Source organism: Zingiber officinale, chromosome 5A (genome assembly GCF_018446385.1).
Source record: "Zingiber officinale cultivar Zhangliang chromosome 5A, Zo_v1.1, whole genome shotgun sequence".
Classification (NCBI taxonomy): Eukaryota; Viridiplantae; Streptophyta; class Magnoliopsida; order Zingiberales; family Zingiberaceae; genus Zingiber; species Zingiber officinale.
In genome coordinates, this window is record NC_055994.1 from 126,712,451 (window position 1) to 126,732,426 (window position 19,976).

General features: G+C 40.1%; 1 long non-coding RNA gene across 1 annotated transcript; it reads right to left on the reverse strand.

Annotated features, from left to right (window-relative positions):
• Window positions 1–12,772: 12,772 nt before the first annotated feature.
• On the reverse strand, window positions 12,773–13,566 carry LOC121983219. The gene is made up of 3 exons (XR_006112426.1): window positions 13,532–13,566; window positions 13,145–13,402; window positions 12,773–12,803 (listed from the first exon to the last, which is right to left on the reverse strand). It is a non-coding gene; the product is annotated as an uncharacterized LOC121983219 (long non-coding RNA).
• Window positions 13,567–19,976: the final 6,410 nt, after the last annotated feature.

Here is a 19,976-nt window from a genome sequence, read left to right on the forward strand (position 1 = left end):
AGAACCACCAAGTACCTTCTTCTTCCTTCTAGGTTTCGGCCACCAAGAGTCCTTCTTGATGGATAGGTTCAGCCACCACCAATGCTCCAAGGGATGCTAGAGACTAGGCTTCCTTTCTCTCATTCTTCTCCTTGCTTGATCCGGCCACCAAAACAACTCCACCAATGAAGAGGTTTCGGCCACAAGAAAGGGAAGAGAGAAAGAGGAGGGGTCGGCCACACCCAAAGAGAAAAAGAGAGGAGAAAAATAGAATAGAGGTTATCTCCCATGAAGGCACCTCTACCCCCTCTTTTATATTCTTTGGTCTTGGCAAATAAAGAAATTTTAATAAAAACTTCCTTAATTCCTTTGCCATGAAAAAGAAAATTTATTTAATTAAAAATAATTTCCTTTTCTTAATTATAATGGCCGACCACTTTTAATCCTCAATCAAGGAAAGTTTAATTCACACAAGAATTAAAACTTCCTAATTTGTTTCCGGAAATTTATAAAAAAATTCTCTAATAATTTTTCTCTTCATGGTGGTTTGTAAAAAGGAAATTTTATAAATTAAAATATTTCTTTTAAACATATAGATGATTTCAAAAAAGGAAAGTTATCTCTAAAAATTAAAATCTCCTTTCAATCTACAAATAAGGAAAGATATCAAATCTTTTCTTAATCTTTTGTAGAAACTAATAAAAGAGAATATTTAATTTTTAAACTCTCTTTTAAATCATGAACATGGTTAAAAAGAAAAGTTTTCTCAAAATTAAAATCTACCTTTCAATCTACAAATAAGGAAAGATTTCAAATCTTTGCTTAATCTTTTGTAGAAAGCTATAAAAGGAAAGATTTAAAATTTAAACTCTCTTTTAAAACCATGGAATCCACATAAGAAAAAAATTTTAAAAATAAAATTTCTTTTTATTTTAATAGGGCCGGCCACCTAAGCTTGGGTTCAAGCTAGGGTCGACCACCTCATGAACCCATGAACCATGCCTTTGGCCGGCCCTAGCTTGGACTCCAAGCTAGCTTGGCCCGACCCCTATAGGATGGGTAAGAAGGTGGGTATAGTACTCTATAATTAAGAGGCTACGATAGGGACCGAGAGAAGGAATTGGTTTTGGTCTCCCGATGAAATTAAGCATCCCGTGTTTGCCCCGAACACATAACTTAATTTCATCAATAATAATTCATTCCACTAAAGAACTATTATTGAACTACCGCACCAATCCCAAATTACATTTTGGGCTCCTTCTTATTATGAGTGTGTTAGTCTCCCTGTGTTTAAGATAATGAATGTCCACTAATTAAATGAGTTACTGACAACTCACTTAATTAATATCTTAGTCCAAGAGTAGTACCACTCAACCTTATCATCATGTCGGACTAAGTCCACTTGCAGGGTTTAACATGACAATCCTTATGAACTCCTCTTGGGGTCATTCTCAACCTAGATTACTAGGACACAGTTTCCTTTTATAATCAACAACACAAACTATAAGTAATATCATTTCCCAACTTATCGGGCATATTGATTTATCGAGCTAAATCCCACCCATTGATAAGTCAAAGAAATAAATACTAAATATATGTGTTTGTTATTATATTAGGATTAAGAGCACACACTTCCATAATAACTAAGGTCTAGTTCTTTTATAAAGTCAGTACAAAAAGAACTTACCTAAAATGGTCCTACTCAATACACTTAGAGTGTACCAGTATAATTTATTAATCAAGATAAACTAATACTTAATTACACTACGACTATTCCGATGGTTTGTTCCTTTCCATCTTAGACATGAGCAACTATTTATAATTTATAAAGAACCGATAACATGATCTTTTGTGTGTGACACCACACACCATGTTATCTACAATATAAATTAATTGAACAACTACACTTAACAAATATAGGTATTTGACCATTGTGATTCTTTATTTCTAAATAAATATTTATACAAAAAGCTAGGCTTTTACTATACACTCTAACAGTACTATGCTCCTATTATAGAGATTATAGATTATTATCGGTTGGATAAATGAGTTTACTGTAGTAATTCAGTAAATTTAGACCTTTGTGCCCAGTTTTCTAACAATCTAGTTAAGATAAATGACCTGACTTATTCCACTAGAGTTGGTGGTAAGGACTTTCATATTTCTCCCACTTTATTGTATAACAATTTAGGACTTAGGGGGTCTGCTTATCCATTTTTGTGCTACCCTAGTAGGGATTTGCCATTTGGCGAACCCTAGTCCCATATTACATTAGATACTATCTACATGCATTTTTTTGGGAGGAGAGACTACCTACAGTCACTTACTTTAGGCCACTCTCACTCAGGGTGCAGGACTATATTTTATACCGAGTTCTGACCACCTGTATTCTGCTGATCACATCTCGCGACATTGTGATGATACAACCATCTCATTCCTTCTTCTTGTATGCACTATGCTAGCACCTTGACATCGACATTGCATTACACGTATTCCATAATGTCATTCATGCATCCAGTCTCGTCAATAGGTTACAGGTTCACATGCTGTATTGTCACATTTTGACATACATGTTCTCGACCATAGAGGTAGATATAACACAGGGTACAACCACTCCCCTTAACGTATATGACGAGATTGGTTAGCATTAGTTTGCATTAGTGCATATAGACATCACTGCTGGGGGGGGGGGGGGGGGGGGGTCTAGCTTGGAGAATGGGACCACAACCAGATATACCAAGCGAGGACGAGGATGATTTTCCACCCATCATTCTTGATGAGGGAGAGGAGTTGCAAGCCTCTATGGTCGAGGAGCTTTACAGACACCCTCTAACTCCGACCTAGCCCTCGACCTCGCTATCTATCGAGGATTGACTGGCTCTACTTGATGAGTCTTCTGTAGAGCTCCAGCAGTCAGTCTTGGATGGATTCAGCGCCATTCGAGGAGAGATGACTACTGGATTCTCCTCTCTCTGGGAGGAGATGATCACTGGTTTTCAGTAGATTCTACGGACTGTGCGAGTGCCTGAGCAACCCCTATCACCTCCAGTTGATGATGATCAGTCCTGACTTTATTTATTATACAGTATATATTTTGGATTCTATGGATGTTTAGACATATACTATTTGTCACTTTTTACCTCCGTTGCTTGATTAATCTAGGAATGTGTTTCATAGACTAGGACTGCTATTTTTCAAATAGTTTTTACAAATTCTAACAAAAATCTTTACTTTATTTTCTTAAATTTCTCATTTTCTTAGACTTTCAAAATTGATTTCAACTTTAGTCTAGATCAAATCTATAGAAAGCATGTTCCTATAGATCTAAGACTTGAGCATCTCACAAACACACTAAGTTTACCTTGATTGTGAATTCATAAACTTAGAATGACGTGAGATGCGTAGACTCATTGTCTAGACTTAAGATGCTTATATCTGTGTATCAACACAAGGGTAGAAAATATCAAATTATAGTGATCAGGTTAAGTAATCCATCTTAGTTAAACACTAACTGGATACATGTACTTAACTTGACTAACCAAGTGAACACTACTATCTTTTGATAGTGAGTTAGTACATAACGATTATACAATGATTCAGGGGGAGAAATCTAAAACCTTTTTGAAAATGACCTTATACTTTTTAAAACAAGTTGCGTTTGTTAAATTTCTAAATTTCAGAAATTCTTTTTGAAAATTATTTCCAAGTTCAAACCTCTTGTTTAAAATTCTTTTTGAATTTTTTTCCAAGTTTAAAATTCTTGTTTAAATTTTTTTTTGAAAATTATTTCCAAGTTCAAAATTTTTGTTTAAAATTCTTTCTCATTTTTGAAAAACATTTTGACACATATTTCTCATTTTTGCTCACATATTATGAAAAATATTTTCTAACTACAAAATTTGTAGAGTTCAGAATTTTGGAAAATAAATTTACTCTCTATGCTCACGTTTGACATTCTTTACAATTCTCTATACATTTTTTTTAATGAATGTCAAGGGGCAGGATTTTAGGGGTTAAGTTAGAAAACCAAACAAAATCAAAAGAACCTACCTAACCCTAAAAATGATCAAGAGAACGAAACTAACTATCTTATTTTAGATTATCTTAAAATCATTTTTTGTTGCTTGTTATGCATAATTTTATCTAACTTTAACCCAGATTGTCATTGCATCAAAAAGAGAGAGATTGTTGGTGCAATTTGCACTAACGGTCTAACTCAGATTTTGATGAATGATAAGTGAGTTAAGTTAGATGTCTTTGTGAACTAAGTATTTTGCTAAGTGTGCAGGAATTGACATGTCTAACCGGACACCAGGATGAAATCCAGATAGGTTTGTGGGACCGGATAGTTAGTACGAAGTCCAGATAGATTAATAGGCAAATCGAATATCAAGCAGGAAGTCCGGTTGGGTTTGCGGGACTTGACAACCGGCATGAAGACCTAATGGACAATGAGGTGAGTCAACCGACTACAAGTTGGTAAGTGAAGGTAAGTCACCAGAGGAGAATGACTTAGTGAGGGCGCGTCTCGATTTGAGGGGACAGTAAGCGTTGGTCCAACTTAGGTTCATTTCGGATCCCTAAACTAAGATCTTGACTAGTTCCTAATTCTGGAATGATAAGAACTAATTACTACTCTTTATTATTACTGTGCTAACTTTATTTTGCAGGTTAGATGTTTTAGTTTTATACTAACACATTTTGTAGGGCAAAAGGAGCACAAAAAGTCTCAGGTGAACAATACCCGAGGCGCTTTCCAAGGGATGAAAGTCGCCTTCAAGTGATGGGAGGCACCTTAGCACTGTTCATAGACGACGCCTTCGATGCTTTGAAGGCACCTTCCACAGGATAAAGTTTGGACCTCGTCACAGATAAGAGCCAACTTGTTCAGGATCAAAGTTTCTATGTTGGAGGTGCCTTCAAGGGCATTGGAGGTGCCTTCAAGGGCATTGAAGGCGCCTTCCACAGCCTTTATAAAGGCCTCTCGAGCTAAGCTTAAACAATAACTACAATACAAGCTTCTACGTGTCCATTTGAGGTTCCAACTGCTCCGGCTTCTTGTTGTGACTTTGCTACAACGCTGCTGCACCCGACTACTACCGAGGAGTCGACCGACACCAAGCCTAAGTTGACAATCTTCAAAAGGTGTTAGGTAACGAATTTATAATTTGTGTACTTACTTATTTGCAAAAAGGGCAAGTGCAGTATGTTGCACTTGTTCCATATTTCTTTGTACTTGATTCCCTTTTCCGGGTGTACCGGAAGAGGTATTTTAGTGAATTACCCATCGATAGGTCCGTGAGACCTGAGTCTTGGAGTAGGAGTCATCGAAGGCTCTGAACCAAGTAAACCGACCATGTCTATTTCTATCTTCTTATTTGTTTATTTTATTTATGTATTTTTTCACTGCGTATTTTGATTTTAAAAAGATGAAAAGATAAGTTTTTTAAAACCATGTGATTCACCCCCCCCTCATGTGTAACTCGATCCAACAGTTCCTTCCCGCCGTGGCACCAACACAATTTTTTTCCTTAGACATTAAGGATATAGGTATTTTTCCGCCAATCATGAACAACACTACGATTATACTGCCAAGGTCACCCCAACAATACATGACATGCATCCATGACCACCACATCACACCAAGCACTATCAAAATATTTGCCAATTGAAAAGGAAACGAGACATTGTCGATGCACTGTTACCTCACTTTCTTTATTCAGTGAAGATAACTTGTAGGGTTTAGGATGACAGTCTATCTTCAGTTATAGTTTCTGGACAGCCTCTACAGATATTACATTCTCACAACTGCCGCTCTTGATAATCATCTTGCAGACTTTATCCACGATGGTGTAAGTAGTATAAAAAATATTGGTTGTCAACCAATTGTCCCCCCCTGAATTGCCCTTAGGAGCCAACAAACTCTTACGAATGACTAAAGTCTCATGACAATCGCCATAAAACACTTCGTCAGATGCTTCATACATCGGATCGCCAATTGCTATTGGATCTTCTATCACTTCTTCCTCGATTAACAAGTTTTTGCCCTTCAAATTAGTAGAAGAGGGCTTCTTGTATTGGTGAGCCATATGTCCTTGTTCACCACATTGATAATATCTGATAGGAGCTTTATAGTAAACCTGTGGTGACCGCTATGGTGGTCGCTGTGATGGTTGCTACGGTGGTTGATGTTGTAAAGTACAAGAATTTTGAGGGCGAGTTGGCCAATTGTTCTGGTCGTCTCTCTCCACTAGTTTCCTATTTTGTTACTTTTTAACCACCAATGCACGCTGAAAGACCTCTGATACTATCGAGAGTGAATGAAGACTGAGGGCATCTTGCAAGGCCAAGCGTAGACCCCTAGGTAATGTGCCACTTGCTGCTCCTCTATCTCAGATATGTCATTTCGGGCCACCAGCTGGGAAAACTCTTTTGTATATTCCTCGATCAATCTTGCACCCTGTCTTAACGAGTGAAGTCGCTAGAACAGACTTTGGGTGTAGGCGAAGGGAAGGAAGTGTTTCTTCATATTTTCCTTCATATCTTCCCAGATAGTTATTTAGGGTTTACTTTGTTTGTCCTGAGAGCACCACATCTGTTTCCACCATGCTGATGCTTTCCCTTTGAGTCTGATGGTAATTAACTTCACTTTCATCCGATCTAGAACTTGCTTATAGTCAAAGATCCGCTCTACTTTATTGATCCAGTCAATGAAGTCTCTGCTCGTAACAAATCAAAAAATTATGGCAGATCCCGAAATCAGAAGTCTCCAGCAGACTCCTCTCACCCATGACATTCCTGAGGTGAGTCCCACCGGTGATATGAGTTATTAGAGGAAGACTCAGTTCCATGATCTAAAATCTCACGATCTTCGAGATCCCGTGCCACTATATACTGGGTTAAATCTGCAATTTGTCTCCGTAAATCCTCAATCGTCATAATGTCCTAGACGCTACGACCACGGAGCTCAGTTTCCTCCGTCGAAGTTTGTCTATGGTTGCGACCACTACTACCACCATGATGATTCGCCATTAGATCTTTTGATGACCTTCACATGCTCTGATACTAACTAACGCCAAGTAGGATAGCGATTATCCTGCGGGCTGACGCAAAGAGAAAAAAAATTAAGAAGACAAAAAGAGGAACCTCCAAGAAGAAATTTTTTTATTAAAACCTAAGGGTTAATCACTCAACATCTAAACATGACTCTTATATAGACCACAACCTAAGACTCAAATAAGGAAACAAATTATAATAATTACAATTAACATATCTTAATTCCAATCTTGTAAAGAAAGAAAATAGATTTTTACCCGAAAAGGAAAGTAATTAACTTAATAATCTTAACTCTAATCAAGATGCGGATTAAGACAAATTCTCTTTAAAAAATACCAAAAATATGAAAATTACCCTAAATACCCAAAAAATAAAAATTACTAAAAATAACAAAAAGGCCCTGAAAAGGGTTTAAACGGCTAAATTTGGGACTAAAAATTGACAATTATGGTTACACCGGTAACAAATGTAGGTTTTTGAATCCTACACATGTGATGATAAACAGAGTCTGATTCCGAGTCTTGAGTCAAAAGTTATGCTCATTTGAAGTTTGAAGGCTCATATTGGGCTTCAACACAGATTAGGCTTGCATCACATGGCCGGTCCCAAGCCCAAATAAAGGAAGAGGGTTGCGTTAGGTTGTCAACCAATGTTAAAACTATGATAAATGTTCAGAATGCATCTATTAAACTATTGTGCTAATGCTAGATTGTTTCCCGAAAGGAACACATTGTAAAGTTTGACTATAATGTCTCGGCAAGGACCGCTATATCTCCAGAACTCTAGTGTAGTGCTAGATCTGTAAGAGTTTGTGTTTCAAGGTCCAACTGTAATGTATCGACAAGGACTACTACATATTTATGAGAACTTGGGTGTATTGTTAAATAGACACACCATAGGTTGGACAAGAACAAATATGATAAGAAAACTAATAGTCTAAGATTTGAACCATAGAAATAAGAATCCTCACAAGTAAAATCAATGGAGGTAATATATACAATGATTAGGAGAAGAATTAGTATTTTGTGTGTAAAAGAAACAAAATGAGTAAGTGAGAAGATAAAGATGATAGAGAACTCAGGTTTTAAGTTATGGTACACAGGAAAGAGTAAAGCAAGAAATGAAATGAGTATTGTTGTAAATAGTTTGTTAAAGGATGAAGTTGAAGTAGTTAGAAAAGGGAAAAAATTATAACTCTTAAGATAATAGTGACGAAAGAAACTATGAATATAATTATCATATATGCACCACAAATAGGATTAGAGGAAGTTACCAAATCAAGGTTTTGGGATAACTTAGATAAAATATTACAACACATTCTGCCAAATGAAATGATTTTAATAGGAGGTGATCTAAATGAGCATGTCGAAGTGAAAAATGAGGAATATAAGAGGGCACATGGTTATGAGTTTGGAACGAAAAATGAAGAAGAGAAAACTATATTATATTTTGCAATAACATATGACCTTATATTAGCTAATATGTTTTTTAAGAAAAGAGAAGAACACTTAGTCACATTCAAAAGTGAGAATAATAAATCACAAATTGACTTTCTTATAGTTATGAAAAAGGATAGAAAGATTTGTAAAGATTGCAAGATCATCCCTAGATAAAACTTAACTACCCAGCATAGGTTAGTAGTGTTAGATATACGCCTCAAGTATAGTATCAATAGAAAGAAAATATATACAACTCATAGAATTAAGTGGTGGAAGTTAAAGGATGGAGAGAAAAATATATTTAAGGAGAAGATAGAAGTACATGCATTGGGTGAAATATACGATGACTCTAATACGATATGAGATAAGATGATATCAAAGTTGAAAATAATATCTAAGAGTATACTCGGTGAGTCAAAGGGACATGCACCTATAAGTAATAAATCTTGGTGGTGGAATGAGAAAGTACAAAAGAAAGTGAAGGAAAAACGAACAAGTTATAAAGAATTATATATTTGTAAGAACGAAAAAAACTTAAAAAAAATATACAATAGGCAAGAAAAATGCTAAGAAAGTAGTGAATGAAGTAAAGAATGAAACTTTTAAACAATTATATCAAAAATTATATACAAAAGAAGAGGAAAGAGACATTTATAGAATAGCTAAAGTGAGAGAAAAGAAGACAAGAGATCTTATCCAAATAAAATGTATTAAAGATGAATGTAATAGGGTATTAGTAAACGATGGAGAAATAAAAGAGCGGTGGAAGAGATATTTTCATCAACTTTTTAACGAAGGTTTAGATGACCAACTTAATTTAGGTAATTTAAGTAGGTCAAATGAGTATAGAAGTTTAAATTTTTATCATAAATTCAAACTTTAGAAGTAGAATAAGCTATATATGGGATGCACAATGAAAAATCCATTGAACTAGATGATATTTCGATAGAGGTATGAAAGTTTTTAGGAAAATAAGGTATTGAATGACTAACAAAATTATTTAATATAATATTGAAAACGAAAAAAATATCCAATCAGTGAAGGGTAAGTAGTTCCCTTATCTAAGAACAAGGGAGACATACAGAATTGTGTAAACTATAAGGGTATTAAACTAATAATAAGTCATACTATGAAACTTTAGGAAAAGTAATAGAAAAAAGATTAAGAAAGGAGACTACAGTGACCAAAAATCAATTTGGGTTCATGCTTGGAAGGTCAACTATAGAAGCTATATATCTTCTTAGACAACTAATTAAAAAATATTAGGAGCAAAAACAAGATCTACACATGATATTCATTGACATAGAAAAAACTTATGATAGAGTCCTAAGAGAAATTATATGGAGAATTCTAGAAAAGAGATGTGTTAGTATAACATATATTAAACTAATTAAGGATATGTACGAGGATGTAATGACTAGAGTAAAGACTTCAGGTTATGTAATTGAAGCATTTTCAATAAAGATAGGGTTATATCAAGGATCATCTCTAAGTCCCTATATTTTTACACTAATTATTGATGAACTCATTGCACACACATTCAATACACAGTATCGTGGTATATGTTGTTTATAGATGATATTATTTTGATAGATGAAACACGTGAAAGAGTAAATGCTAAATTATAATCTTGGCAGAAAATACTAGAAGTGAAAGGTTTTAGGCTTAGTAGAATAAATACAGAATATATAGAATTTAAGTTTAACAATATTAGACGTAATGAGATAATTATTATAATAGGAGATGACGAGGTGTTCGAAACCGAGAGGTTTAAATATTTAGGATTATTTTTATAAAATGATGGAGGGACTGAGAGAGATGTCTTATATAGAATACAAACAAAATGGTTGAAATGGAGGAGAGCGTCAAGTATTTTATGTGACCGTAAAATACCTGTAAAACATAAAGAAAAGTTCTGCAAAACCACAGTTAGACCCGCTATGTTATATGGAGATGAATGTTGGACTATGACTCGAGCACATGAGCAAAAGATGAGAGTTTTAGAGATGAGTATGATAAGATAGATGTGCGAATATATGAGGATGGACAAAATAGAAATGAGAGCATTAGAGAGAAAGTCAGAGTTATATCTATTGAGGAAAAATTCTTAGAGACACATTTAAGATGGTATGACATGTACTTAGATGACCAATAAATGCTCTAGTTAGGCGATTTGAAATTATGACAAACACACATATCAAATGAGGAAGAGGAAGACTAAAAAAGACTTGATTAACAACAATAAAATAAGATAAAATTTATTTAAGTATAGACAATGATATAAAGGAGATAGAACTCAATGGCGTGAAAGGATCCATATAGCCGACCCCACCTAGTGGGATAAACCTTAGTTGTTGTTGTTGTTGTAGACTTTTTAGAATAATCTACTAAATTGCAGCTCATAGTTCTTGAGTCCAATTTCTTTTTATTAGGCCTATAGTACCTAGCATCAGCTGGACAACCCCAAATGTGTAAATGTCTAATACAAAGCTTCCTACCCGTCCATATCTCAAATGAGGTTTTAGTTACTGTCTTACTTGGTACTCTGTTAAGTAGATAAACTACAACTTTGAGTGCTTCACCCTATAAAAATTTAAGTGAACAAATGAAAGTATCATACTTTTTATCATATCTTTTAGGGTAAGATTACGTTTGTCACGCCCCAGGTAGTCCCTGTCCGAAGAAATTTCGGCAGCATCTCCCCTGTACGGCGGACAATATGAAGCTCAGTATACATATATCTCTATACCTCGGCCACACACGGCCGGAATAATACAATACAAATAAGAAATAAACCACGCAGTTTATATCAACATTCCACACAGATATAATATATGATCAATCCACGCAGTTTAATAAAGAAAGACGATATAGAACCTCGAAGATATATGTAAACAGCCTACTCCACTACAACGAAGAAACAAATCCACGAAGTAATGGAAATACAACCGCAGCGGAAAACAAAAGTAGCAAACCCGAATGTGCAATGTAAAGTCCACAATACAAACCCACAATACAAGTATATAAGATGCAAAAGCAAAATATAATCCGACAAAGAAAATCCTCGCGATAATGGGGCAAGCGACTGGAATCTCTCCTGACGGCCTCAACCTGAAAAATAGTAACAACGGGGTGAGTTCAAGAACTCAGCAGGTAATCCAATAGATATGTACAGCAACATATAACTACCAGGAATATCCTAAGGTAGCCTCCTAAACCATAGGACCTACAATATACATAGCTGAATAAACTGTAATAATCAGTAATAGGCATGTAGTACACTTTATAGCAAGAATAATAAGAAACGATAATCGAAATAAATCAGTACTCACCGCGAGGCTTGGGCGAATGATCGTGGACATACATGATAAAGATAGTCGAACAAATACGCATGTATCCTGTATGCATGTCAATCATACGCAATCACCCAAGTGCATCATCCAATATGCAACAATCACAATAAATGCAACATGCATATGATGCGATATGACATGGTCACCCCTGACGCTAGTCACCGTCTCACACGCGATGGCGAGACCGAGTAGGTAGGGTTGTGACACCACTCTGCGTCACTACCCCGATGAGTGACCGAGTGGACGGATGCTTGTCGAGTACACCTATCCTCCTACCTCAAACATAGTGAGGGAGCGAACGCCTCAACTCCTAGACGATGACGGGAGGGATCCTCGTGCTACCACGCTGCAACACACTACCCATGAGCGGACCAATGGAGCGCCGACAGCAACCGCCATACACACCCTGGTGCCGTGCCACTACCCATGCAGTGGCAGAGGTCCATGTAGCTAGCCGACGAGCTCAACAATAATGGAGTCGTTAATCGCCCAAGATGCAATCATGCAGATGGTGCATGATGCTAAGATGTCATACCGAACATAGCCTCCTCCATATATGCGGGTGCCCAAAAGGTAAACGATATATATAACCATGATATAAACAGCATAAACTCAAAGATATCACATATAACAATGATGTAAGTATCATGAATCCAAGAGCATGTATCCCACATGTAAAGCAACTAATCCGGTAGAGTAGAGCACTATAGACATGCATCTCTATGAACATATATATACATGGCAAGAGGTAAATATCCAATCCTGAAGTAAGGCAACTAACGGATGAAGCATGTGATAGGTATCAACTAGCTAAGACCAGGGAAGAAATAAATCTACCACCTATCACTAGCAACTATATATAAACTATACATATCATAAGACAGTATCAAAAGATAAGTCAAAGGGTACCCGCCTCGAATAGAAGGTACAATCCGGTCCTAATCCAATATCGAGATGCTCGTCTCGAATCAGAGTCCTGTGTAAATACATTTACCTTTTATTTAGCTAGAATACTAACAAATAGCTAAATAAAGCTTAAGTAGAACTTTAGGAACAACCCTAAACCATATCCCACAACCTTTCTAACGGTTGACTAAGGATAGTTTCCTAATCCCTAATCGACCACTAGATTAGCAAATCAAACCTAAATCCATATAACCTAATTAATCTACACAACCTAATGATAATTAATTATCAATAGGTATCAAGATCATACCTAATCATCTAACACATAATCTATAACATGTTCCAACCACAATTCATTTCAAACCTAACCCTAAATCAACACTACACATGTATCAAAATCCCTACACATACCTCAATTCCCAGCTGAACTAGGTGCTGTATCAAGTACACTGAGGTATGGATGACTGCCGATCCAAACTGAGCTGGCTGGATGAGGTGTCTGCCGAAGCCAAAAACACCACAGCAAGAACCAAAACAGATCTTCACCTTGCTGGATCAGAAAACTCACAGCAACCTCTGCTGGAGTTCTTTCCCAATTCACCCGAGACCTCAATCAGCAGCGACACAGAGGGAATCCAAGATCGCCTTCACAGAACAGGACCTCGCCTCCTGATCGGATCAAGAAGGGTTCAATCAATGGAGATCACGGATCACACAACACCAGAATAGAGCGCTAACCCATGAATCAACAAGAACCCAACCATGAATCAAGAGGAAAGAAGAGTTTCGATGGCTTACCTTTGAAGCCCTAATTGCTCTTCCACGCCGGTGATCGGGCGGCACGACTCAATCCAGTGATGTCGATCGGGGAAGAAAAGGATCGGCAGACTCGGCTGAGAAGAAAGAAATCGGAGATTGAAGGAAACCAGAGGAGGAGAGAATCGGAACCCTTATGCTCCGAGCTCCGATCTGCGCCGACGACGCCGAGAGAAGATCAGCGCTCTCACCTAGGGCTAGAGAAAATCACCCACGTCCGGATCTGCGCTAGCGACTGCTCCCCTGGGTCGAGATCGACGATCGCCGGAGCTGGACCCTTGCTCCCGTCGCCGTCGCTTGTCCGCGAGAGAGAACAGAGAAGGAAGGGAGGTTCGCGTCGGCAGAGAGGGGAAAGGTCGGGTCGGGATCGGCGATTTGGGGGAGGAAATAAAGGGAAAAGGATTTATATAATAAAAACATTTTCTCACTTAAATTGGTATCCCAAACAGGCTTTATCCGAACTTATCGATCTATCCCCTCAAAATCCTCCGTACAAGCTCCGAAAAATTTCCAGAAAATTTCTAAAAATTCCGGAAAAATTCTATAAGGCTATTTCTGAAATAACCCTATTTATTTAAATTTTCCGAGATCTCACATCCTCCCCTACTAATAAAAAATTTGGTCCCCAAATTTCGCTATAACCAACAGCAAACACTAGAATATAACCAAACGGTATAATTACTGAAAGGAACTCTAACCCACATACCTCAAGCAAAAAGATGAGGGTATCGAGCTCGGATCGTATTCTCGTGCTCCCATGTAGCCTCCTCGTCAGAATGATGCTGCCATCCGACTTTAACCAGTCGGACAGTCTTGTTCCGTAGCTGACGCTCCCTGTGGTCCAGAATCCGCACCGGAACCTCCTCGTAAGTAACATCAGGCTGAATAGGAACAGATACATCTGACAGAACATGTGCTGGATCGGATACGTATCTCCTCAGCATAGATACATGGAATACATCATGAATGCCAGCTAGAGATGGTGGTAGCGCCAGACGGTAAGCCACTGCTCCAATCCTCTCCAAGATCTGGAATGGTCCAATATATCGGGGGGCTAGCTTACCTCGGAGACCAAATCTCTTCACCCCTTTCGTGGGTGAAACTCTAAGAAATACATGATCACCAATGGAGAACTCCAGGGGTCTCCGTCTCTGATCAGCATAACTTTTCTGACGGTCCTGGGCCTCTGACATCCTCCGTCTGATAGTGCGAACCAGCTCCGCATCCTGCTGAGCTCTCTGAGGTCCTACCAACTGAGCCTCCCCAACCTCTTCCCAGAGGACGGGTGTCCGACAAGGCCTACCATACAACGCCTCAAACGGTGCCATCTGGATAGCCGAATGATAGCTGTTGTTGTAGGCGAACTCCACTAATGGCAGGTGGTCCTCCCAACTGCCTCCGAAGTCCATGACACAAGACCTCAGCAAGTCCTCCAATGTCTGAATAGTCCGCTCTGACTGCCCATCTGTCTGCGGATGGAAGGCCTGCTGCAGACTCTGCCAGAATCGGGACGTGAAACGTGGGTCTCTATCAGATATAATGCTCAATGGAACCCCATGCAATCTGATAACCTCTCGACAATATAACTCTGTTAATCGATCCAGAGAATCAGTCTTCCGGATCGCTAAAAAGTGTGCGGATTTGGTTAATCGGTCAACGATTACCCAAATCGCATCATGACCTCGTCGAGTCCTAGGCAAACCCACCACGAAATCCATAGTAATGTGCTCCCACTTTCACTCTGGAATAGGGATCCTCTGAAGTAATCCAGCAGGTCTCTGGTGCTCAGCCTTCACCTGCTGACAGACAAGACATCTGGCTACAAACTCCGCGATGTCTTCCTTCATACCGTTCCACCAATAGGAACGCCTCAAATCACGATACATACGGGTCCCACCTGGGTGGATAGCAAATCTAGAACGGTGAGCCTCCTGAAGTAACTCCTCCATGACCGGGTGAGACTGAGGTACACATAATCTGCCTCGGAAATAAACAATCCCCTCATCGTCTCGTGTAAACTCAGTCCAAGCTATCCGTCGCTAATGAATCAGAATGCTGATCTCCCCGGCCTCTCGAATCCTCATCACGATCGACGGTCGAGCAACCATGGTAACAAGAATACCTGCTCTGTCCCTGCTCCTCAAGGCCCAACTCGCGAATCCACGAATCAAGTCCGTGATCAGAACTCGATGACAAGCTAAAGTCCCTCGGACTTTCTCGCTAAGTGCATCGACAACCACATTAGCTTTACCCGATGGTAGCTAATAGTACAATCATAGTTCTTCAGAACTCCATCCATCTCCTTTGTCGGAGATTGAGTTCCTTGGTGAAAATATATTTGAGACTCTTATGATCGAAGAATCTCAAAAGTAATACCATAAAGATGATGTCGCCAAATCTTCAAAGCAAAGATAATAGCAACTAGCTCTAATCATGTATCGGTAGTTCTTCTCATGCTTCTTCAACTGACGAGAAGCATAGGAGACTACCCTACCGTCGCATCAAAACAGCCAAGCCACAAGAGATGCGTCTGTAAAGTATGAATCCGTCACCGGAAGGTAAAACCGAATCGTGCCGATACTAATCTCCGCTTCAGGAAGCTGGTCTCACAAGCCTCGACCACGTGAACTTCACGCCTTTCCTAGTCGACGTGTCAGCGGCATAGCAATGCCGGAGAAACCCTCAACGAATCGTCGGTAATATCCAAAGCCCAAGAAACTACGGATCTCCTGGATCGACTTCGGCTGCTCCCAGCTAGTGATAGCCTCGATCTTTTGAGGATCCACTGAAATACCTCGGCTAGACACCACGTGTCCTAGAAAACCAACCGAGGGAAGCCAAAATGCACACTTCCTGAACTTCGCATACAGATGATGTCGTCACAGAGTCTCCAAGACTATGCGAAGATGCTGCGCATGCTCCTCCTCGGAACGCGAATAGATCAATATATCATCGATAAACACAATAACAAACTGATCTAGGTACTCCAGAAAGATACGGTTCATCAGATCCATAAATACTGCTGGAGCATTGGTAAGCCCAAATGGCATTACCAAAAACTCGTAATGTCCGTATCTGGTGCGGAAAGCTGTCTTCTGAATATCAGAATCTCTAACTCTCAGCTGATGATATCCTGACCGCAGATCAATCTTAGAATACACTGATGTATCTCTGAGCTGATCAAATAAATCCTCAATCCGTGGCAAGGGGTACTTATTTCTGATAGTCACTGCATTCAGCTGCCTATAATCGATGCACAACCTCAGAGTACCATCCTTCTTCTTGACGAATAGTACTGGAGAACACTAAGGTGGAATACCGTGGGGTTCTCCACAAGGACACTGGAATGCTCCTGCCCGTGCATGCTATATGCAACTGCTGCAAGGGGAGTTGTCCTCTGCTGACGATGCGAAGATTGGGCTTTCGGCCCCAGACTGACCAAACTGTCCTCCCGGAACAGAAATCCCGGAAGCTACATGCTGAGCCTTCAGCGAACAGTCTCGGCTCAAGTGCTCAGGCAGTTTACAATAATAGCAAACTGACTGTCCCAAGGTGCATGCACAGGTGATGTGATCTCGGGATCCGCATCGAGTGCAGTGTCACCGGTGGGTTGTTTCCGGTTCTGCTTAGAAGACCGGGAACGTCCAGATGAAGATCGTCCTGACTTCCGGGGTCGTCCAGTTGACCCAGAAGTACCCTGACCTATCTGAGTGCGACTGCTCTGCTGTTGTCCCGAAATCTGTGGCTGCTGGGTTTGTCCGGAAGTCCGATCAGTCTGCTTCCTTTTCTTGTCCGCATTTACTCTCTGATGAGCTAACTCAATCATAAGAGTTCTACCAGTGCCTCTATGTATGATGAACTACCAAAACCGGCAATCTTCACCTGAAGATGCCCGTCTAGTCCCTGGACAAACTGAAGCATACGAGATCTATCCTCGACAACTAACTCAGGACAGAATCTGGCCAACCGATTAAATTCGACATTATACTCCATCACTGAGCGATTATTCTGCCGAAGACTTAGAAAATCCTACCGTCGTGTCATCTGATACGCCCGGGGAAAACACTGACTCTCGAATGCCTCTCTAAATCTCGTATATATAACATGCTGCTCGCCTATGATCGAGCGCTGTGTGTCCCACCAGATCTCTGCGTAGCCAGCTCAGCCTTCTCCCACTCGGAGCAGGCCATGTAAAAGAATGTCCGCTCCATAGACTCTATCCAAGATTGAGCCACGCTCGGATCAGTCTCCCCGTGAAATAGCGTGAATTGGCTTTTCACCAACTCCGCCAAGGCTGGGATCCACGCTCGTGCCACAACCATATCCGTAGATATCGCTGCGGTACTGGGCAGAATCACTGGAGTTGATCTTATGGGTGGTACTGATGGATAGGTTGGAAGAGGTACCACTGGTGCTGCCACATAAACAGGGTACTGCTGGTGGAACTGCTGAGTAGGCATAAGTAGGGGCGAGGTGGGCGATCGGATAAGGAGTAACCAGATCGCTGGTGAGGGTGCTGTGCAGATGCGCAGTATCTGGGTGCCAAGTGCACGTAGTAGCGGCGCTAGAGGGACCGCGGTATACCGCGGGTACTACAACCGGGAGGTGCGAATATGCCGACGGTGGTACCACTGGTGGTACAATCGAGGTAGGTACCTCGGAAGTCGGAGCTATCGGGGTCCGATAAGCACCTGCACTACAATGACCGAGGAGTGCGCTTCGACGGACGGGCTCAACCCTACTGCACCTCTCTCAAGACTCGTCTCAGAGAATCTAACGCTCTTACGTGGCCGCCCACGTCTCGGTGCCTGTACACGTGTAGGTGGCATATCTGTAAAGAAAATGTTACCCAGATATCACTACAGGTATAAGAACTGAAAAATTTCCTAAATTACCTATTTGCCGTCTGGAGATATCCTGTCGCTGCTTAGCCCCAAATAGAACCAATAAAACCTCGTCAAAATGCCTCGAAATTCCGAAACGAGAAAATCGACGGAAAGTCCATACAAATCCAAAATACCGAGAAATACTCACGAAAGTAAGCCTCGTAAATCCGAAACCCGACAAGTAGGTATCGCAAAACCTTGTACGAACTAGGATCAGATAGGCTCTGATACCAAAAATTGTCACGCCCCAGGTAGTCCCTGTCCGAAGAAATTTCGGCAGCATCTCCCCTGTACGGCGGACAATATGAAGCTCAGTATACATATATCTCTATACCTCGGCCACACACGGCCGGAATAATACAATACAAATAAGAAATAAACCACGCAGTTTATATCAACATTCCACACAGATATAATATATGATCAATCCACGCAGTTTAATAAAGAAAGACGATATAGAACCTCGAAGATATATGTAAACAGCCTACTCCACTACAACGAAGAAACAAATCCACGAAGTAATGGAAATACAACCGCAGCGGAAAACAAAAGTAGCAAACCCGAATGTGCAATGTAAAGTCCACAATACAAACCCACAATACAAGTATATAAGATGCAAAAGCAAAATATAATCCGACAAAGAAAATCCTCGCGATAATGGGGCAAGCGACTGGAATCTCTCCTGACGGCCTCAACCTGAAAAATAGTAACAACGGGGTGAGTTCAAGAACTCAGCAGGTAATCCAATAGATATGTACAGCAACATATAACTACCAGTAATATCCTAAGGTACAGTCTCCTAAACCATAGGACCTACAGTACAGTCTCCTAACAATATAACAGGTATGCATAGCTGAATAAACTGTAATGAGTAACCAGAAGCATGTAATACAGTTTATAGCAAGAATAATAAGAAACGCATAACTGAAATAAACTGTACTCACCTGCGAGGCTTGGGCGAATGACTGTGGACATACACAGATAAAGATAGTCAGAACAAATACGCATGTATCCTGTATGCATGTCAATCATATGCAGTCACCCAAGTGCATCATCCAATATGCAACAATCACAATAAATGCAACTGCATATGATGCGATATGACATGGTCACCCCGACGCTAGTCAGCCGTCTCACACGCGATGGCGAGACCGAGTAGGTAGGGTTGTGACAATCGCACTCTGCGTCACTACCCCGATGAGTGACCGAGTGGACGGGATCTCTCCGGAGTACACCTATCCTCCTACCTCAAACATAGTGAGGAGCGTAACGCCTCAACTCCCACACAATGACGGGAGGGATCCTCGTCCGCTACCACGCTGCAACACACTACCCATGAGCGGACCAGGGGAGCCTAACAGAGCCATACACACCCTGGTGCCGTGCCACTACCCATGCAGTGGTCATGTGTAGGCCCGTGTAGCCGACCGACGAGCTCAACAATAATGGAGTCAATCGTCAAAGATGCAATCATGCAGGATGGTGCATGATGCTACAGTATGTCATACCTGAACATAGCCTCCTCCATATATGCGGGTGCC